This window comes from Hyla sarda, unplaced genomic scaffold, assembly GCF_029499605.1.
Source record: "Hyla sarda isolate aHylSar1 unplaced genomic scaffold, aHylSar1.hap1 scaffold_1946, whole genome shotgun sequence".
Taxonomy (NCBI): domain Eukaryota; kingdom Metazoa; phylum Chordata; class Amphibia; order Anura; family Hylidae; genus Hyla; species Hyla sarda.
The window spans coordinates 32,328-51,761 of NW_026608602.1; the positions used below are offsets into that span (position 1 = coordinate 32,328).

Sequence of the window (19,434 nt, forward strand, 5' to 3'; positions counted from 1 at the left end):
AAATGGGTTTAAAAGTGATTTCGGCGGAGAAATATATATATATATATATATATATATATATATATATATATATACGCGCACACACACACATATATATAAACGTATTCTCCGTTGAGATATTGCAGCCGCTGCTGTGTCCAGGCCCAGGAGCCTTAGCACTGTGCTGTGATGTCACTCAATACCACTGACATCACTAGGTGTAAACAACATCTCTCCTTTGCTGTGTATGTGACTATGGAGCTGTTTGGTGATGTCGTCTATTATGGCCTTCATAGAAGCAACAGGAGATTGTTGCATCCATCTAGAACCCTCAGAACTACAGTGCTATGATGTCACTCACTTCCACAGGCCTTGCAGAGTGTAAACAACAACAACCCAGCTTTGTTGTGTATGTAACCATAGGGATTTGTGATGTCACCTAGAACCTTCACAGCAGCGACAGCTTTATGAGGAGCATCAGCACTGCTCTGCCTGAGCAGAACCATCACCGCCATAGGTTGTCAAATAACCCGGATTTAACCCACACAGGTAAGTCCAATGGGGTGCAGGCATGTCCTCTATGCTTACAGCTTCCCGTGGGTGTTGGTTTGATACCGTTTGGGGACAGCCAAGGAGGCATCTGCAGGCAACAAAGGTAGGTGTGTGCTTGTGTGTGTGTTTCCTATGCAGATCCTAAGCCCAGTGTCACATGCAAGTAGGAGGAGTAAGAAGGGTTCCTGGCAAATCCGGGTTATGGATTGCATTTAAAAAGGCCCCGTGGGAGTGCAATGGGCCCCTGTCTTGCTGCTTAGCAATAATGGTATGGGTTTAGGTTCTGCTGTGTGTACTGGTGGTTGACTGCCCCCCAGCCCAGAGTGTGCATGGAAAATTGTCTGGCAGCCTCCCTGACAGCAAGCAGTGATAGTGCCCATGAAGGGGACCTTGTTGGGCCCGCCCCTTTCACGGTTATCGCTTCTCGGCCTTTTGGCTAAGATCAAGTGTAGTATCTGTTCTTATCAGTTTTCATGCTGGTGGGGATGGGTGCTGCATGGAGGATGCAGGTGTACCAGGGCTTTCCGGGGCTGGTTCTGAGGAATCAGCTCGACGGCTGCCCCGATGTGACCTGTTCCCTCCGGGTCTCGCCATGAGGCTGAGAGGGTCTAGAGCCGAGGTACTTTTGTGCCTCGGGGAGTGGTGACCCCGAGGTGCCGAAACTCACTGGGAGAATAGGCTCACTGAGTTGAAGCACGGGCACCATAATCTCTTCACCTTGTGGCACTCACCTCTTGATTCCCGGCCTTCTGGCTAGGATCAGAGAAATTTTTATAGATCCGGCCGGATGTCCGGGCAGTATATCTGCACACATTCACTTATTTATTTCTTTTTTGTCTCACTGTGTCACTTTTTGCGTGTTGTGTGTTCACAGGATTTGTCAGGATGCGGTAGCCCTTCTGGGTGTCCCTCCTGGCGGTCTAGGGGAGGTGTGTGTGGCCATTAGGTTCCGCACCTCCCTGCAAACACCCCGGGTACTCCTGCTTTGGCAGGGTACCTACCGTAATCGGCTCTGCGGGCAGATACCTTGGCTAACGCCAAGGGGGATGCCGGGAGCATTTGTGGTCCCCTAGTAGCTTCGGCGAAAAGGGACATCGAACCTGGAACCTCGCAGGTACCTTTTGGTCCGGAGGCGAAGGGTAAGGTTTGTTGGGGGGCCTCTCTCCTATCGGAGAAGGGCTTGCGATAGACCGCATCCTTTGTGCACGTTTTTTTAGTGTAACACGTTTGCACTTTTTCTTGCACTTTGGGTGAATCGAAAGCACGTTCCTCGGCTTTAGATAAAAAAAAAAAAAAAAAAATCTGTTCTTATCAGTTTAATATCTGATACGTCCCCTATCTGGGGACCATATATTAAATGGATTTTTGAGAACGGGGGCCGATTTCGAAGCTTGCTTCCGTCGCCCTATGCATTGACCCGATATGGCAGTATCTTCGGGTACAGTGCACCACCCCCTTACAGGGTTAAAAAGAAAGATTCCTACTTTCATTGCTACCTGCTTGCTGGCTAGCCAGCTAGCCAGCCCTGTGGGCCTTGCTGCTGCTGCAGCCAAAAAACAAAAGGTGGTGCTGCTGCTGCTGCTTCTGCTGCTTCTGCTTGTGTCTGGCCGCTGTTGGAGCGTCCAGGCACAGGACTTCTGCTGCTGCTGACTAAATGGCCTCCTTAATTGGATCATTTGAGTAGCCAGCACACCTGTGCAGGTAGGGCATGACATGATAGGCAGCTGCCTTGATAGCGGGTGGGTGCTGAATGTTCCTAATTGACAAAATAAGATTAATGCTTATGAAGAAATATAAAATCTCATCCCTTCCCCAATATCGCGCCACACCCCTACCCCTTAATTCCCTGGTTGAACTTGATGGACATATGTCTTTTTTCGACCGTACTAACTATGTAACTATGTAACATAACATGGGGGGGGGGGGGGGGGTCTCCTGGCTGTTCACACAGGTGTGTCATTGCTGTACATTGACCATGCATTGCTTCTGTGGTATTGCAAAGGCAAAGACAAATGCTTCCAGCCATCCATTGCACTAATGGATTGGTCATCAGCTGGCTGTCTATGTCCCGCATCAATATAGACCAAATTACAGAGGGTTAGGCTATGCTATTGTGCACCTACCTGATGCATCAGAAGGTGCGAGGCCCTTGCTAAATTCTGTGCACAGACTTTGAGATCTATACTTTAGACTGTATCTAAACCTGCTCCAACATGGACTGACATTCTGGCCTACTTTCAGCCGATGCGACTTGTCTGTCGCTGAACAGTCGCTTTTTATGTATTCAGCACCTATGTATAATGTTGTAAAAATGCTCTAGAAGCTAAAGTCGCAGAAATGTCACACATATTCGGCCTGCAACTTTCTGTGCGACAAATTCAGACAGGAAAAATCAGTATAAATCCTTAGAAAATTATCCCCCAGTGTCTCCATCTGCTGGCGGTATTGAATAAGCATTGCTGCACTGATGGGGTATGCATTAGACGAAAAAAAAGAAGAAAAAGAAGAATAATACGCCCAGAAAAGAGGCGAAAAGGAGAAAAACGTAAAAAAACGTGAAAAAAAAGTAAGAGGAAGAGAAGGGAAAAAAAGGTGGAAATGGGTTTAAAAGTGATTTCGGCGGAGAATATATATATATATATATATATATATATATATATATATATATATATACGCGCACACACACACATATATATAAACGTATTCCCCGTTGAGATATTGCAGCCGCTGCTGTGTCCAGGCCCAGGAGCCTTAGCACTGTGCTGTGATGTCACTCAATACCACTGACATCACTAGGTGTAAACAACATCTCTCCTTTGCTGTGTATGTGACTATGGAGCTGTTTGGTGATGTCGTCTATTATGGCCTTCATAGAAGCAACAGGAGATTGTTGCATCCATCTAGAACCCTCAGAACTACAGTGCTATGATGTCACTCACTTCCACAGGCCTTGCAGAGTGTAAACAACAACAACCCAGCTTTGTTGTGTATGTAACCATAGGGATTTGTGATGTCACCTAGAACCTTCACAGCAGCGACAGCTTTATGAGGAGCATCAGCACTGCTCTGCCTGAGCAGAACCATCACCGCCATAGGTTGTCAAATAACCCGGATTTAACCCACACAGGTAAGTCCAATGGGGTGCAGGCATGTCCTCTATGCTTACAGCTTCCCGTGGGTGTTGGTTTGATACCGTTTGGGGACAGCCAAGGAGGCATCTGCAGGCAACAAAGGTAGGTGTGTGCTTGTGTGTGTGTTTCCTATGCAGATCCTAAGCCCAGTGTCACATGCAAGTAGGAGGAGTAAGAAGGGTTCCTGGCAAATCCGGGTTATGGATTGCATTTAAAAAGGCCCCGTGGGAGTGCAATGGGCCCCTGTCTTGCTGCTTAGCAATAATGGTATGGGTTTAGGTTCTGCTGTGTGTACTGGTGGTTGACTGCCCCTCAGCCCAGAGTGTGCATGGAAAATTGTCTGGCAGCCTCCCTGACAGCAAGCAGTGATAGTGCCCATGAAGGGGACCTTGTTGGGCCCGCCCCTTTCACGGTTATCGCTTCTCGGCCTTTTGGCTAAGATCAAGTGTAGTATCTGTTCTTATCAGTTTAATATCTGATACGTCCCCTATCTGGGGACCATATATTAAATGGATTTTTGAGAACGGGGGCCGATTTCGAAGCTTGCTTCCGTCGCCCTATGCATTGACCCGATATGGCAGTATCTTCGGGTACAGTGCACCACCCCCTTACAGGGTTAAAAAGAAAGATTCCTACTTTCATTGCTACCTGCTTGCTGGCTAGCCAGCTAGCCAGCCCTGTGGGCCTTGCTGCTGCTGCAGCCAAAAAACAAAAGGTGGTGCTGCTGCTGCTGCTTCTGCTGCTTCTGCTTGTGTCTGGCCGCTGTTGGAGCGTCCAGGCACAGGACTTCTGCTGCTGCTGACTAAATGGCCTCCTTAATTGGATCATTTGAGTAGCCAGCACACCTGTGCAGGTAGGGCATGACATGATAGGCAGCTGCCTTGATAGCGGGTGGGTGCTGAATGTTCCTAATTGACAAAATAAGATTAATGCTTATGAAGAAATATAAAATCTCATCCCTTCCCCAATATCGCGCCACACCCCTACCCCTTAATTCCCTGGTTGAACTTGATGGACATATGTCTTTTTTCGACCGTACTAACTATGTAACTATGTAACATAACATGGGGGGGGGGGGGGGGGGGGGGTCTCCTGGCTGTTCACACAGGTGTGTCATTGCTGTACATTGACCATGCATTGCTTCTGTGGTATTGCAAAGGCAAAGACAAATGCTTCCAGCCATCCATTGCACTAATGGATTGGTCATCAGCTGGCTGTCTATGTCCCGCATCAATATAGACCAAAGTACAGAGGGTTAGGCTATGCTATTGTGCACCTACCTGATGCATCAGAAGGTGCGAGGCCCTTGCTAAATTCTGTGCACAGACTTTGAGATCTATACTTTAGACTGTATCTAAACCTGCTCCAACATGGACTGACATTCTGGCCTACTTTCAGCCGATGCGACTTGTCTGTCGCTGAACAGTCGCTTTTTATGTATTCAGCACCTATGTATAATGTTGTAAAAATGCTCTAGAAGCTAAAGTCGCAGAAATGTCACACATATTCGGCCTGCAACTTTCTGTGCGACAAATTCAGACAGGAAAAATCAGTATAAATCCTTAGAAAATTATCCCCCAGTGTCTCCATCTGCTGGCGGTATTGAATAAGCATTGCTGCACTGATGGGGTATGCATTAGACGGAAAAAAAAGAAGAAAAAGAAGAATAATACGCCCAGAAAAGAGGCGAAAAGGAGAAAAACGTAAAAAAACGTGAAAAAAAAGTAAGAGGAAGAGAAGGGAAAAAAAGGTGGAAATGGGTTTAAAAGTGATTTCGGCGGAGAAATATATATATATATATATATATATATATATATATATATATATACGCGCACACACACGCATATATATAAACGTATTCTCCGTTGAGATATTGCAGCCGCTGCTGTGTCCAGGCCCAGGAGCCTTAGCACTGTGCTGTGATGTCACTCAATACCACTGACATCACTAGGTGTAAACAACATCTCTCCTTTGCTGTGTATGTGACTATGGAGCTGTTTGGTGATGTCGTCTATTATGGCCTTCATAGAAGCAACAGGAGATTGTTGCATCCATCTAGAACCCTCAGAACTACAGTGCTATGATGTCACTCACTTCCACAGGCCTTGCAGAGTGTAAACAACAACAACCCAGCTTTGTTGTGTATGTAACCATAGGGATTTGTGATGTCACCTAGAACCTTCACAGCAGCGACAGCTTTATGAGGAGCATCAGCACTGCTCTGCCTGAGCAGAACCATCACCGCCATAGGTTGTCAAATAACCCGGATTTAACCCACACAGGTAAGTCCAATGGGGTGCAGGCATGTCCTCTATGCTTACAGCTTCCCGTGGGTGTTGGTTTGATACCGTTTGGGGACAGCCAAGGAGGCATCTGCAGGCAACAAAGGTAGGTGTGTGCTTGTGTGTGTGTTTCCTATGCAGATCCTAAGCCCAGTGTCACATGCAAGTAGGAGGAGTAAGAAGGGTTCCTGGCAAATCCGGGTTATGGATTGCATTTAAAAAGGCCCCGTGGGAGTGCAATGGGCCCCTGTCTTGCTGCTTAGCAATAATGGTATGGGTTTAGGTTCTGCTGTGTGTACTGGTGGTTGACTGCCCCCCAGCCCAGAGTGTGCATGGAAAATTGTCTGGCAGCCTCCCTGACAGCAAGCAGTGATAGTGCCCATGAAGGGGACCTTGTTGGGCCCGCCCCTTTCACGGTTATCGCTTCTCGGCCTTTTGGCTAAGATCAAGTGTAGTATCTGTTCTTATCAGTTTAATATCTGATACGTCCCCTATCTGGGGACCATATATTAAATGGATTTTTGAGAACGGGGGCCGATTTCGAAGCTTGCTTCCGTCGCCCTATGCATTGACCCGATATGGCAGTATCTTCGGGTACAGTGCACCACCCCCTTACAGGGTTAAAAAGAAAGATTCCTACTTTCATTGCTACCTGCTTGCTGGCTAGCCAGCTAGCCAGCCCTGTGGGCCTTGCTGCTGCTGCAGCCAAAAAACAAAAGGTGGTGCTGCTGCTGCTTCTGCTGCTTCTGCTTGTGTCTGGCCGCTGTTGGAGCATCCAGGCACAGGACTTCTGCTGCTGCTGACTAAATGGCCTCCTTAATTGGATCATTTGAGTAGCCAGCACACCTGTGCAGGTAGGGCATGACATGATAGGCAGCTGCCTTGATAGCGGGTGGGTGCTGAATGTTCCTAATTGACAAAATAAGATTAATGCTTATGAAGAAATATAAAATCTCATCCCTTCCCCAATATCGCGCCACACCCCTACCCCTTAATTCCCTGGTTGAACTTGATGGACATATGTCTTTTTTCGACCGTACTAACTATGTAACTATGTAACATAACATGGGGGGGGGGGGGGGGTCTCCTGGCTGTTCACACAGGTGTGTCATTGCTGTACATTGACCATGCATTGCTTCTGTGGTATTGCAAAGGCAAAGACAAATGCTTCCAGCCATCCATTGCACTAATGGATTGGTCATCAGCTGGCTGTCTATGTCCCGCATCAATATAGACCAAAGTACAGAGGGTTAGGCTATGCTATTGTGCACCTACCTGATGCATCAGAAGGTGCGAGGCCCTTGCTAAATTCTGTGCACAGACTTTGAGATCTATACTTTAGACTGTATCTAAACCTGCTCCAACATGGACTGACATTCTGGCCTACTTTCAGCCGATGCGACTTGTCTGTCGCTGAACAGTCACTTTTTATGTATTCAGCACCTATGTATAATGTTGTAAAAATGCTCTAGAAGCTAAAGTCGCAGAAATGTCACACATATTCGGCCTGCAACTTTCTGTGCGACAAATTCAGACAGGAAAAATCAGTATAAATCCTTAGAAAATTATCCCCCAGTGTCTCCATCTGCTGGCGGTATTGAATAAGCATTGCTGCACTGATGGGGTATGCATTAGACGAAAAAAAAGAAGAAAAAGAAGAATAATACGCCCAGAAAAGAGGCGAAAAGGAGAAAAACGTAAAAAAACGTGAAAAAAAAGTAAGAGGAAGAGAAGGGAAAAAAAGGTGGAAATGGGTTTAAAAGTGATTTCGGCGGAGAAATATATATATATATATATATATATATATATATATATATATATATATGCGCACACACACACATATATATAAACGTATTCTCCGTTGAGATATTGCAGCCGCTGCTGTGTCCAGGCCCAGGAGCCTTAGCACTGTGCTGTGATGTCACTCAATACCACTGACATCACTAGGTGTAAACAACATCTCTCCTTTGCTGTGTATGTGACTATGGAGCTGTTTGGTGATGTCGTCTATTATGGCCTTCATAGAAGCAACAGGAGATTGTTGCATCCATCTAGAACCCTCAGAACTACAGTGCTATGATGTCACTCACTTCCACAGGCCTTGCAGAGTGTAAACAACAACAACCCAGCTTTGTTGTGTATGTAACCATAGGGATTTGTGATGTCACCTAGAACCTTCACAGCAGCGACAGCTTTATGAGGAGCATCAGCACTGCTCTGCCTGAGCAGAACCATCACCGCCATAGGTTGTCAAATAACCCGGATTTAACCCACACAGGTAAGTCCAATGGGGTGCAGGCATGTCCTCTATGCTTACAGCTTCCCGTGGGTGTTGGTTTGATACCGTTTGGGGACAGCCAAGGAGGCATCTGCAGGCAACAAAGGTAGGTGTGTGCTTGTGTGTGTGTTTCCTATGCAGATCCTAAGCCCAGTGTCACATGCAAGTAGGAGGAGTAAGAAGGGTTCCTGGCAAATCCGGGTTATGGATTGCATTTAAAAAGGCCCCGTGGGAGTGCAATGGGCCCCTGTCTTGCTGCTTAGCAATAATGGTATGGGTTTAGGTTCTGCTGTGTGTACTGGTGGTTGACTGCCCCCCAGCCCAGAGTGTGCATGGAAAATTGTCTGGCAGCCTCCCTGACAGCAAGCAGTGATAGTGCCCATGAAGGGGACCTTGTTGGGCCCGCCCCTTTCACGGTTATCGCTTCTCGGCCTTTTGGCTAAGATCAAGTGTAGTATCTGTTCTTATCAGTTTAATATCTGATACGTCCCCTATCTGGGGACCATATATTAAATGGATTTTTGAGAACGGGGGCCGATTTCGAAGCTTGCTTCCGTCGCCCTATGCATTGACCCGATATGGCAGTATCTTCGGGTACAGTGCACCACCCCCTTACAGGGTTAAAAAGAAAGATTCCTACTTTCATTGCTACCTGCTTGCTGGCTAGCCAGCTAGCCAGCCCTGTGGGCCTTGCTGCTGCTGCAGCCAAAAAACAAAAGGTGGTGCTGCTGCTGCTGCTTCTGCTGCTTCTGCTTGTGTCTGGCCGCTGTTGGAGCGTCCAGGCACAGGACTTCTGCTGCTGCTGACTAAATGGCCTCCTTAATTGGATCATTTGAGTAGCCAGCACACCTGTGCAGGTAGGGCATGACATGATAGGCAGCTGCCTTGATAGCGGGTGGGTGCTGAATGTTCCTAATTGACAAAATAAGATTAATGCTTATGAAGAAATATAAAATCTCATCCCTTCCCCAATATCGCGCCACACCCCTACCCCTTAATTCCCTGGTTGAACTTGATGGACATATGTCTTTTTTCGACCGTACTAACTATGTAACTATGTAACATAACATGGGGGGGGGGGGGGGGGGTCTCCTGGCTGTTCACACAGGTGTGTCATTGCTGTACATTGACCATGCATTGCTTCTGTGGTATTGCAAAGGCAAAGACAAATGCTTCCAGCCATCCATTGCACTAATGGATTGGTCATCAGCTGGCTGTCTATGTCCCGCATCAATATAGACCAAAGTACAGAGGGTTAGGCTATGCTATTGTGCACCTACCTGATGCATCAGAAGGTGCGAGGCCCTTGCTAAATTCTGTGCACAGACTTTGAGATCTATACTTTAGACTGTATCTAAACCTGCTCCAACATGGACTGACATTCTGGCCTACTTTCAGCCGATGCGACTTGTCTGTCGCTGAACAGTCGCTTTTTATGTATTCAGCACCTATGTATAATGTTGTAAAAATGCTCTAGAAGCTAAAGTCGCAGAAATGTCACACATATTCGGCCTGCAACTTTCTGTGCGACAAATTCAGACAGGAAAAATCAGTATAAATCCTTAGAAAATTATCCCCCAGTGTCTCCATCTGCTGGCGGTATTGAATAAGCATTGCTGCACTGATGGGGTATGCATTAGACGAAAAAAAAGAAGAAAAAGAAGAATAATACGCCCAGAAAAGAGGCGAAAAGGAGAAAAACGTAAAAAAACGTGAAAAAAAAGTAAGAGGAAGAGAAGGGAAAAAAAGGTGGAAATGGGTTTAAAAGTGATTTCGGCGGAGATATATATATATATATATATATATATATATATATATATATATATATACGCGCACACACACACATATATATAAACGTATTCTCCGTTGAGATATTGCAGCCGCTGCTGTGTCCAGGCCCAGGAGCCTTAGCACTGTGCTGTGATGTCACTCAATACCACTGACATCACTAGGTGTAAACAACATCTCTCCTTTGCTGTGTATGTGACTATGGAGCTGTTTGGTGATGTCGTCTATTATGGCCTTCATAGAAGCAACAGGAGATTGTTGCATCCATCTAGAACCCTCAGAACTACAGTGCTATGATGTCACTCACTTCCACAGGCCTTGCAGAGTGTAAACAACAACAACCCAGCTTTGTTGTGTATGTAACCATAGGGATTTGTGATGTCACCTAGAACCTTCACAGCAGCGACAGCTTTATGAGGAGCATCAGCACTGCTCTGCCTGAGCAGAACCATCACCGCCATAGGTTGTCAAATAACCCGGATTTAACCCACACAGGTAAGTCCAATGGGGTGCAGGCATGTCCTCTATGCTTACAGCTTCCCGTGGGTGTTGGTTTGATACCGTTTGGGGACAGCCAAGGAGGCATCTGCAGGCAACAAAGGTAGGTGTGTGCTTGTGTGTGTGTTTCCTATGCAGATCCTAAGCCCAGTGTCACATGCAAGTAGGAGGAGTAAGAAGGGTTCCTGGCAAATCCGGGTTATGGATTGCATTTAAAAAGGCCCCGTGGGAGTGCAATGGGCCCCTGTCTTGCTGCTTAGCAATAATGGTATGGGTTTAGGTTCTGCTGTGTGTACTGGTGGTTGACTGCCCCCCAGCCCAGAGTGTGCATGGAAAATTGTCTGGCAGCCTCCCTGACAGCAAGCAGTGATAGTGCCCATGAAGGGGACCTTGTTGGGCCCGCCCCTTTCACGGTTATCGCTTCTCGGCCTTTTGGCTAAGATCAAGTGTAGTATCTGTTCTTATCAGTTTAATATCTGATACGTCCCCTATCTGGGGACCATATATTAAATGGATTTTTGAGAACGGGGGCCGATTTCGAAGCTTGCTTCCGTCGCCCTATGCATTGACCCGATATGGCAGTATCTTCGGGTACAGTGCACCACCCCCTTACAGGGTTAAAAAGAAAGATTCCTACTTTCATTGCTACCTGCTTGCTGGCTAGCCAGCTAGCCAGCCCTGTGGGCCTTGCTGCTGCTGCAGCCAAAAAACAAAAGGTGGTGCTGCTGCTGCTGCTTCTGCTGCTTCTGCTTGTGTCTGGCCGCTGTTGGAGCGTCCAGGCACAGGACTTCTGCTGCTGCTGACTAAATGGCCTCCTTAATTGGATCATTTGAGTAGCCAGCACACCTGTGCAGGTAGGGCATGACATGATAGGCAGCTGCCTTGATAGCGGGTGGGTGCTGAATGTTCCTAATTGACAAAATAAGATTAATGCTTATGAAGAAATATAAAATCTCATCCCTTCCCCAATATCGCGCCACACCCCTACCCCTTAATTCCCTGGTTGAACTTGATGGACATATGTCTTTTTTCGACCGTACTAACTATGTAACTATGTAACATAACATGGGGGGGGGGGGGGGGTCTCCTGGCTGTTCACACAGGTGTGTCATTGCTGTACATTGACCATGCATTGCTTCTGTGGTATTGCAAAGGCAAAGACAAATGCTTCCAGCCATCCATTGCACTAATGGATTGGTCATCAGCTGGCTGTCTATGTCCCGCATCAATATAGACCAAAGTACAGAGGGTTAGGCTATGCTATTGTGCACCTACCTGATGCATCAGAAGGTGCGAGGCCCTTGCTAAATTCTGTGCACAGACTTTGAGATCTATACTTTAGACTGTATCTAAACCTGCTCCAACATGGACTGACATTCTGGCCTACTTTCAGCCGATGCGACTTGTCTGTCGCTGAACAGTCGCTTTTTATGTATTCAGCACCTATGTATAATGTTGTAAAAATGCTCTAGAAGCTAAAGTCGCAGAAATGTCACACATATTCGGCCTGCAACTTTCTGTGCGACAAATTCAGACAGGAAAAATCAGTATAAATCCTTAGAAAATTATCCCCCAGTGTCTCCATCTGCTGGCGGTATTGAATAAGCATTGCTGCACTGATGGGGTATGCATTAGACGAAAAAAAAGAAGAAAAAGAAGAATAATACGCCCAGAAAAGAGGCGAAAAGGAGAAAAACGTAAAAAAACGTGAAAAAAAAGTAAGAGGAAGAGAAGGGAAAAAAAGGTGGAAATGGGTTTAAAAGTGATTTCGGCGGAGAAATATATATATATATATATATATATATATATATATATATATATATACGCGCACACACACACATATATATAAACGTATTCTCCGTTGAGATATTGCAGCCGCTGCTGTGTCCAGGCCCAGGAGCCTTAGCACTGTGCTGTGATGTCACTCAATACCACTGACATCACTAGGTGTAAACAACATCTCTCCTTTGCTGTGTATGTGACTATGGAGCTGTTTGGTGATGTCGTCTATTATGGCCTTCATAGAAGCAACAGGAGATTGTTGCATCCATCTAGAACCCTCAGAACTACAGTGCTATGATGTCACTCACTTCCACAGGCCTTGCAGAGTGTAAACAACAACAACCCAGCTTTGTTGTGTATGTAACCATAGGGATTTGTGATGTCACCTAGAACCTTCACAGCAGCGACAGCTTTATGAGGAGCATCAGCACTGCTCTGCCTGAGCAGAACCATCACCGCCATAGGTTGTCAAATAACCCGGATTTAACCCACACAGGTAAGTCCAATGGGGTGCAGGCATGTCCTCTATGCTTACAGCTTCCCGTGGGTGTTGGTTTGATACCGTTTGGGGACAGCCAAGGAGGCATCTGCAGGCAACAAAGGTAGGTGTGTGCTTGTGTGTGTGTTTCCTATGCAGATCCTAAGCCCAGTGTCACATGCAAGTAGGAGGAGTAAGAAGGGTTCCTGGCAAATCCGGGTTATGGATTGCATTTAAAAAGGCCCCGTGGGAGTGCAATGGGCCCCTGTCTTGCTGCTTAGCAATAATGGTATGGGTTTAGGTTCTGCTGTGTGTACTGGTGGTTGACTGCCCCCCAGCCCAGAGTGTGCATGGAAAATTGTCTGGCAGCCTCCCTGACAGCAAGCAGTGATAGTGCCCATGAAGGGGACCTTGTTGGGCCCGCCCCTTTCACGGTTATCGCTTCTCGGCCTTTTGGCTAAGATCAAGTGTAGTATCTGTTCTTATCAGTTTAATATCTGATACGTCCCCTATCTGGGGACCATATATTAAATGGATTTTTGAGAACGGGGGCCGATTTCGAAGCTTGCTTCCGTCGCCCTATGCATTGACCCGATATGGCAGTATCTTCGGGTACAGTGCACCACCCCCTTACAGGGTTAAAAAGAAAGATTCCTACTTTCATTGCTACCTGCTTGCTGGCTAGCCAGCTAGCCAGCCCTGTGGGCCTTGCTGCTGCTGCAGCCAAAAAACAAAAGGTGGTGCTGCTGCTGCTGCTTCTGCTGCTTCTGCTTGTGTCTGGCCGCTGTTGGAGCGTCCAGGCACAGGACTTCTGCTGCTGCTGACTAAATGGCCTCCTTAATTGGATCATTTGAGTAGCCAGCACACCTGTGCAGGTAGGGCATGACATGATAGGCAGCTGCCTTGATAGCGGGTGGGTGCTGAATGTTCCTAATTGACAAAATAAGATTAATGCTTATGAAGAAATATAAAATCTCATCCCTTCCCCAATATCGCGCCACACCCCTACCCCTTAATTCCCTGGTTGAACTTGATGGACATATGTCTTTTTTCGACCGTACTAACTATGTAACTATGTAACATAACATGGGGGGGGGGGGGGGGGTCTCCTGGCTGTTCACACAGGTGTGTCATTGCTGTACATTGACCATGCATTGCTTCTGTGGTATTGCAAAGGCAAAGACAAATGCTTCCAGCCATCCATTGCACTAATGGATTGGTCATCAGCTGGCTGTCTATGTCCCGCATCAATATAGACCAAAGTACAGAGGGTTAGGCTATGCTATTGTGCACCTACCTGATGCATCAGAAGGTGCGAGGCCCTTGCTAAATTCTGTGCACAGACTTTGAGATCTATACTTTAGACTGTATCTAAACCTGCTCCAACATGGACTGACATTCTGGCCTACTTTCAGCCGATGCGACTTGTCTGTCGCTGAACAGTCGCTTTTTATGTATTCAGCACCTATGTATAATGTTGTAAAAATGCTCTAGAAGCTAAAGTCGCAGAAATGTCACACATATTCGGCCTGCAACTTTCTGTGCGACAAATTCAGACAGGAAAAATCAGTATAAATCCTTAGAAAATTATCCCCCAGTGTCTCCATCTGCTGGCGGTATTGAATAAGCATTGCTGCACTGATGGGGTATGCATTAGACGAAAAAAAAGAAGAAAAAGAAGAATAATACGCCCAGAAAAGAGGCGAAAAGGAGAAAAACGTAAAAAAACGTGAAAAAAAAGTAAGAGGAAGAGAAGGGAAAAAAAGGTGGAAATGGGTTTAAAAGTGATTTCGGCGGAGAAATATATATATATATATATATATATATATATATATATATATATATACGCGCACACACACACATATATATAAACGTATTCTCCGTTGAGATATTGCAGCCGCTGCTGTGTCCAGGCCCAGGAGCCTTAGCACTGTGCTGTGATGTCACTCAATACCACTGACATCACTAGGTGTAAACAACATCTCTCCTTTGCTGTGTATGTGACTATGGAGCTGTTTGGTGATGTCGTCTATTATGGCCTTCATAGAAGCAACAGGAGATTGTTGCATCCATCTAGAACCCTCAGAACTACAGTGCTATGATGTCACTCACTTCCACAGGCCTTGCAGAGTGTAAACAACAACAACCCAGCTTTGTTGTGTATGTAACCATAGGGATTTGTGATGTCACCTAGAACCTTCACAGCAGCGACAGCTTTATGAGGAGCATCAGCACTGCTCTGCCTGAGCAGAACCATCACCGCCATAGGTTGTCAAATAACCCGGATTTAACCCACACAGGTAAGTCCAATGGGGTGCAGGCATGTCCTCTATGCTTACAGCTTCCCGTGGGTGTTGGTTTGATACCGTTTGGGGACAGCCAAGGAGGCATCTGCAGGCAACAAAGGTAGGTGTGTGCTTGTGTGTGTGTTTCCTATGCAGATCCTAAGCCCAGTGTCACATGCAAGTAGGAGGAGTAAGAAGGGTTCCTGGCAAATCCGGGTTATGGATTGCATTTAAAAAGGCCCCGTGGGAGTGCAATGGGCCCCTGTCTTGCTGCTTAGCAATAATGGTATGGGTTTAGGTTCTGCTGTGTGTACTGGTGGTTGACTGCCCCCCAGCCCAGAGTGTGCATGGAAAATTGTCTGGCAGCCTCCCTGACAGCAAGCAGTGATAGTGCCCATGAAGGGGACCTTGTTGGGCCCGCCCCTTTCACGGTTATCGCTTCTCGGCCTTTTGGCTAAGATCAAGTGTAGTATCTGTTCTTATCAGTTTAATATCTGATACGTCCCCTATCTGGGGACCATATATTAAATGGATTTTTGAGAACGGGGGCCGATTTCGAAGCTTGCTTCCGTCGCCCTATGCATTGACCCGATATGGCAGTATCTTCGGGTACAGTGCACCACCCCCTTACAGGGTTAAAAAGAAAGATTCCTACTTTCATTGCTACCTGCTTGCTGGCTAGCCAGCTAGCCAGCCCTGTGGGCCTTGCTGCTGCTGCAGCCAAAAAACAAAAGGTGGTGCTGCTGCTGCTGCTTCTGCCTGCTGCTGCTTCTGCTGCTTCTGCTTGTGTCTGGCCGCTGTTGGAGCGTCCAGGCACAGGACTTCTGCTGCTGCTGACTAAATGGCCTCCTTAATTGGATCATTTGAGTAGCCAGCACACCTGTGCAGGTAGGGCATGACATGATAGGCAGCTGCCTTGATAGCGGGTGGGTGCTGAATGTTCCTAATTGACAAAATAAGATTAATGCTTATGAAGAAATATAAAATCTCATCCCTTCCCCAATATCGCGCCACACCCCTACCCCTTAATTCCCTGGTTGAACTTGATGGACATATGTCTTTTTTCGACCGTACTAACTATGTAACTATGTAACATAACATGGGGGGGGGGGGGGGGGGTCTCCTGGCTGTTCACACAGGTGTGTCATTGCTGTACATTGACCATGCATTGCTTCTGTGGTATTGCAAAGGCAAAGACAAATGCTTCCAGCCATCCATTGCACTAATGGATTGGTCATCAGCTGGCTGTCTATGTCCCGCATCAATATAGACCAAAGTACAGAGGGTTAGGCTATGCTATTGTGCACCTACCTGATGCATCAGAAGGTGCGAGGCCCTTGCTAAATTCTGTGCACAGACTTTGAGATCTATACTTTAGACTGTATCTAAACCTGCTCCAACATGGACTGACATTCTGGCCTACTTTCAGCCGATGCGACTTGTCTGTCGCTGAACAGTCGCTTTTTATGTATTCAGCACCTATGTATAATGTTGTAAAAATGCTCTAGAAGCTAAAGTCGCAGAAATGTCACACATATTCGGCCTGCAACTTTCTGTGCGACAAATTCAGACAGGAAAAATCAGTATAAATCCTTAGAAAATTATCCCCCAGTGTCTCCATCTGCTGGCGGTATTGAATAAGCATTGCTGCACTGATGGGGTATGCATTAGACGAAAAAAAAGAAGAAAAAGAAGAATAATACGCCCAGAAAAGAGGCGAAAAGGAGAAAAACGTAAAAAAACGTGAAAAAAAAGTAAGAGGAAGAGAAGGGAAAAAAAGGTGGAAATGGGTTTAAAAGTGATTTCGGCGGAGAAATATATATATATATATATATATATATATATATATATATACGCGCACACACACACATATATATAAACGTATTCTCCGTTGAGATATTGCAGCCGCTGCTGTGTCCAGGCCCAGGAGCCTTAGCACTGTGCTGTGATGTCACTCAATACCACTGACATCACTAGGTGTAAACAACATCTCTCCTTTGCTGTGTATGTGACTATGGAGCTGTTTGGTGATGTCGTCTATTATGGCCTTCATAGAAGCAACAGGAGATTGTTGCATCCATCTAGAACCCTCAGAACTACAGTGCTATGATGTCACTCACTTCCACAGGCCTTGCAGAGTGTAAACAACAACAACCCAGCTTTGTTGTGTATGTAACCATAGGGATTTGTGATGTCACCTAGAACCTTCACAGCAGCGACAGCTTTATGAGGAGCATCAGCACTGCTCTGCCTGAGCAGAACCATCACCGCCATAGGTTGTCAAATAACCCGGATTTAACCCACACAGGTAAGTCCAATGGGGTGCAGGCATGTCCTCTATGCTTACAGCTTCCCGTGGGTGTTGGTTTGATACCGTTTGGGGACAGCCAAGGAGGCATCTGCAGGCAACAAAGGTAGGTGTGTGCTTGTGTGTGTGTTTCCTATGCAGATCCTAAGCCCAGTGTCACATGCAAGTAGGAGGAGTAAGAAGGGTTCCTGGCAAATCCGGGTTATGGATTGCATTTAAAAAGGCCCCGTGGGAGTGCAATGGGCCCCTGTCTTGCTGCTTAGCAATAATGGTATGGGTTTAGGTTCTGCTGTGTGTACTGGTGGTTGACTGCCCCCCAGCCCAGAGTGTGCATGGAAAATTGTCTGGCAGCCTCCCTGACAGCAAGCAGTGATAGTGCCCATGAAGGGGACCTTGTTGGGCCCGCCCCTTTCACGGTTATCGCTTCTCGGCCTTTTGGCTAAGATCAAGTGTAGTATCTGTTCTTATCAGTTTAATATCTGATACGTCCCCTATCTGGGGACCATATATTAAATGGATTTTTGAGAACGGGGGCCGATTTCGAAGCTTGCTTCCGTCGCCCTATGCATTGACCCGATATGGCAGTATCTTCAGGTACAGTGCACCACCCCCTTACAGGGTTAAAAAGAAAGATTCCTACTTTCATTGCTACCTGCTTGCTGGCTAGCCAGCTAGCCAGCCCTGTGGGCCTTGCTGCTGCTGCAGCCAAAAAACAAAAGGTGGTGCTGCTGCTGCTGCTTCTGCTTGTGTCTGGCCGCTGTTGGAGCGTCCAGGCACAGGACTTCTGCTGCTGCTGACTAAATGGCCTCCTTAATTGGATCATTTGAGTAGCCAGCACACCTGTGCAGGTAGGGCATGACATGATAGGCAGCTGCCTTGATAGCGGGTGGGTGCTGAATGTTCCTAATTGACAAAATAAGATTAATGCTTATGAAGAAATATAAAATCTCATCCCTTCCCCAATATCGCGCCACACCCCTACCCCTTAATTCCCTGGTTGAACTTGATGGACATATGTCTTTTTTCGACCGTACTAACTATGTAACTATGTAACATAACATGGGGGGGGGGTCTCCTGGCTGTTCACACAGGTGTGTCATTGCTGTACATTGACCATGCATTGCTTCTGTGGTATTGCAAAGGCAAAGACAAATGCTTCCAGCCATCCATTGCACTAATGGATTGGTCATCAGCTGGCTGTCTATGTCCCGCATCAATATAGACCAAAGTACAGAGGGTTAGGCTATGCTATTGTGCACCTACCTGATGCATCAGAAGGTGCGAGGCCCTTGCTAAATTCTGTGCACAGACTTTGAGATCTATACTTTAGACTGTATCTAAACCTGCTCCAACATGGACTGACATTCTGGCCTACTTTCAGCCGATGCGACTTGTCTGTCGCTGAACAGTCGCTTTTTATGTATTCAGCACCTATGTATAATGTTGTAAAAATGCTCTAGAAGCTAAAGTCGCAGAAATGTCACACATATTCGGCCTGCAACTTTCTGTGCGACAAATTCAGACAGGAAAAATCAGTATAAATCCTTAGAAAATTATCCCCCAGTGTCTCCATCTGCTGGCGGTATTGAATAAGCATTGCTGCACTGATGGGGTATGCATTAGACGAAAAAAAAGAAGAAAAAGAAGAATAATACGCCCAGAAAAGAGGCGAAAAGGAGAAAAACGTAAAAAAACGTGAAAAAAAAGTAAGAGGAAGAGAAGGGAAAAAAAGGTGGAAATGGGTTTAAAAGTGATTTCGGCGGAGATATATATATATATATATATATATATATATATATATATATATACGCGCACACACACACATATATATAAACGTATTCTCCGTTGAGATATTGCAGCCGCTGCTGTGTCCAGGCCCAGGAGCCTTAGCACTGTGCTGTGATGTCACTCAATACCACTGACATCACTAGGTGTAAACAACATCTCTCCTTTGCTGTGTATGTGACTATGGAGCTGTTTGGTGATGTCGTCTATTATGGCCTTCATAGAAGCAACAGGAGATTGTTGCATCCATCTAGAACCCTCAGAACTACAGTGCTATGATGTCACTCA

General features: G+C 46.3%; 8 non-coding genes and 1 pseudogene across 8 annotated transcripts; all 9 read left to right on the plus strand.

Annotated features, from left to right (window-relative positions):
• Nucleotides 1–947: 947 nt before the first annotated feature.
• Nucleotides 948–1,107, plus strand: LOC130316686 (U2 spliceosomal RNA; annotated as a pseudogene).
• A 693-nt stretch (nt 1,108–1,800) lies between these two features.
• LOC130316684 (U2 spliceosomal RNA) lies at nt 1,801–1,985 on the plus strand. The gene has a single exon (XR_008863965.1). It is a non-coding gene; the product is annotated as a U2 spliceosomal RNA (small nuclear RNA).
• A 2,092-nt stretch (nt 1,986–4,077) lies between these two features.
• LOC130316668 (U2 spliceosomal RNA) lies at nt 4,078–4,268 on the plus strand. The gene has a single exon (XR_008863952.1). It is a non-coding gene; the product is annotated as a U2 spliceosomal RNA (small nuclear RNA).
• A 2,095-nt stretch (nt 4,269–6,363) lies between these two features.
• On the plus strand, nt 6,364–6,554 carry LOC130316669 (U2 spliceosomal RNA). Its single transcript, XR_008863953.1, has one exon. It is a non-coding gene; the product is annotated as a U2 spliceosomal RNA (small nuclear RNA).
• Nucleotides 6,555–8,641: 2,087 nt separating this feature from the next.
• On the plus strand, nt 8,642–8,832 carry LOC130316670 (U2 spliceosomal RNA). Its single transcript, XR_008863954.1, has one exon. It is a non-coding gene; the product is annotated as a U2 spliceosomal RNA (small nuclear RNA).
• Nucleotides 8,833–10,924: 2,092 nt separating this feature from the next.
• On the plus strand, nt 10,925–11,115 carry LOC130316672 (U2 spliceosomal RNA). Its single transcript, XR_008863955.1, has one exon. It is a non-coding gene; the product is annotated as a U2 spliceosomal RNA (small nuclear RNA).
• A 2,090-nt stretch (nt 11,116–13,205) lies between these two features.
• On the plus strand, nt 13,206–13,396 carry LOC130316673 (U2 spliceosomal RNA). Its single transcript, XR_008863956.1, has one exon. It is a non-coding gene; the product is annotated as a U2 spliceosomal RNA (small nuclear RNA).
• Nucleotides 13,397–15,487: 2,091 nt separating this feature from the next.
• LOC130316674 (U2 spliceosomal RNA) lies at nt 15,488–15,678 on the plus strand. The gene has a single exon (XR_008863957.1). It is a non-coding gene; the product is annotated as a U2 spliceosomal RNA (small nuclear RNA).
• Nucleotides 15,679–17,780: 2,102 nt separating this feature from the next.
• LOC130316680 (U2 spliceosomal RNA) lies at nt 17,781–17,971 on the plus strand. The gene has a single exon (XR_008863963.1). It is a non-coding gene; the product is annotated as a U2 spliceosomal RNA (small nuclear RNA).
• Nucleotides 17,972–19,434: the final 1,463 nt, after the last annotated feature.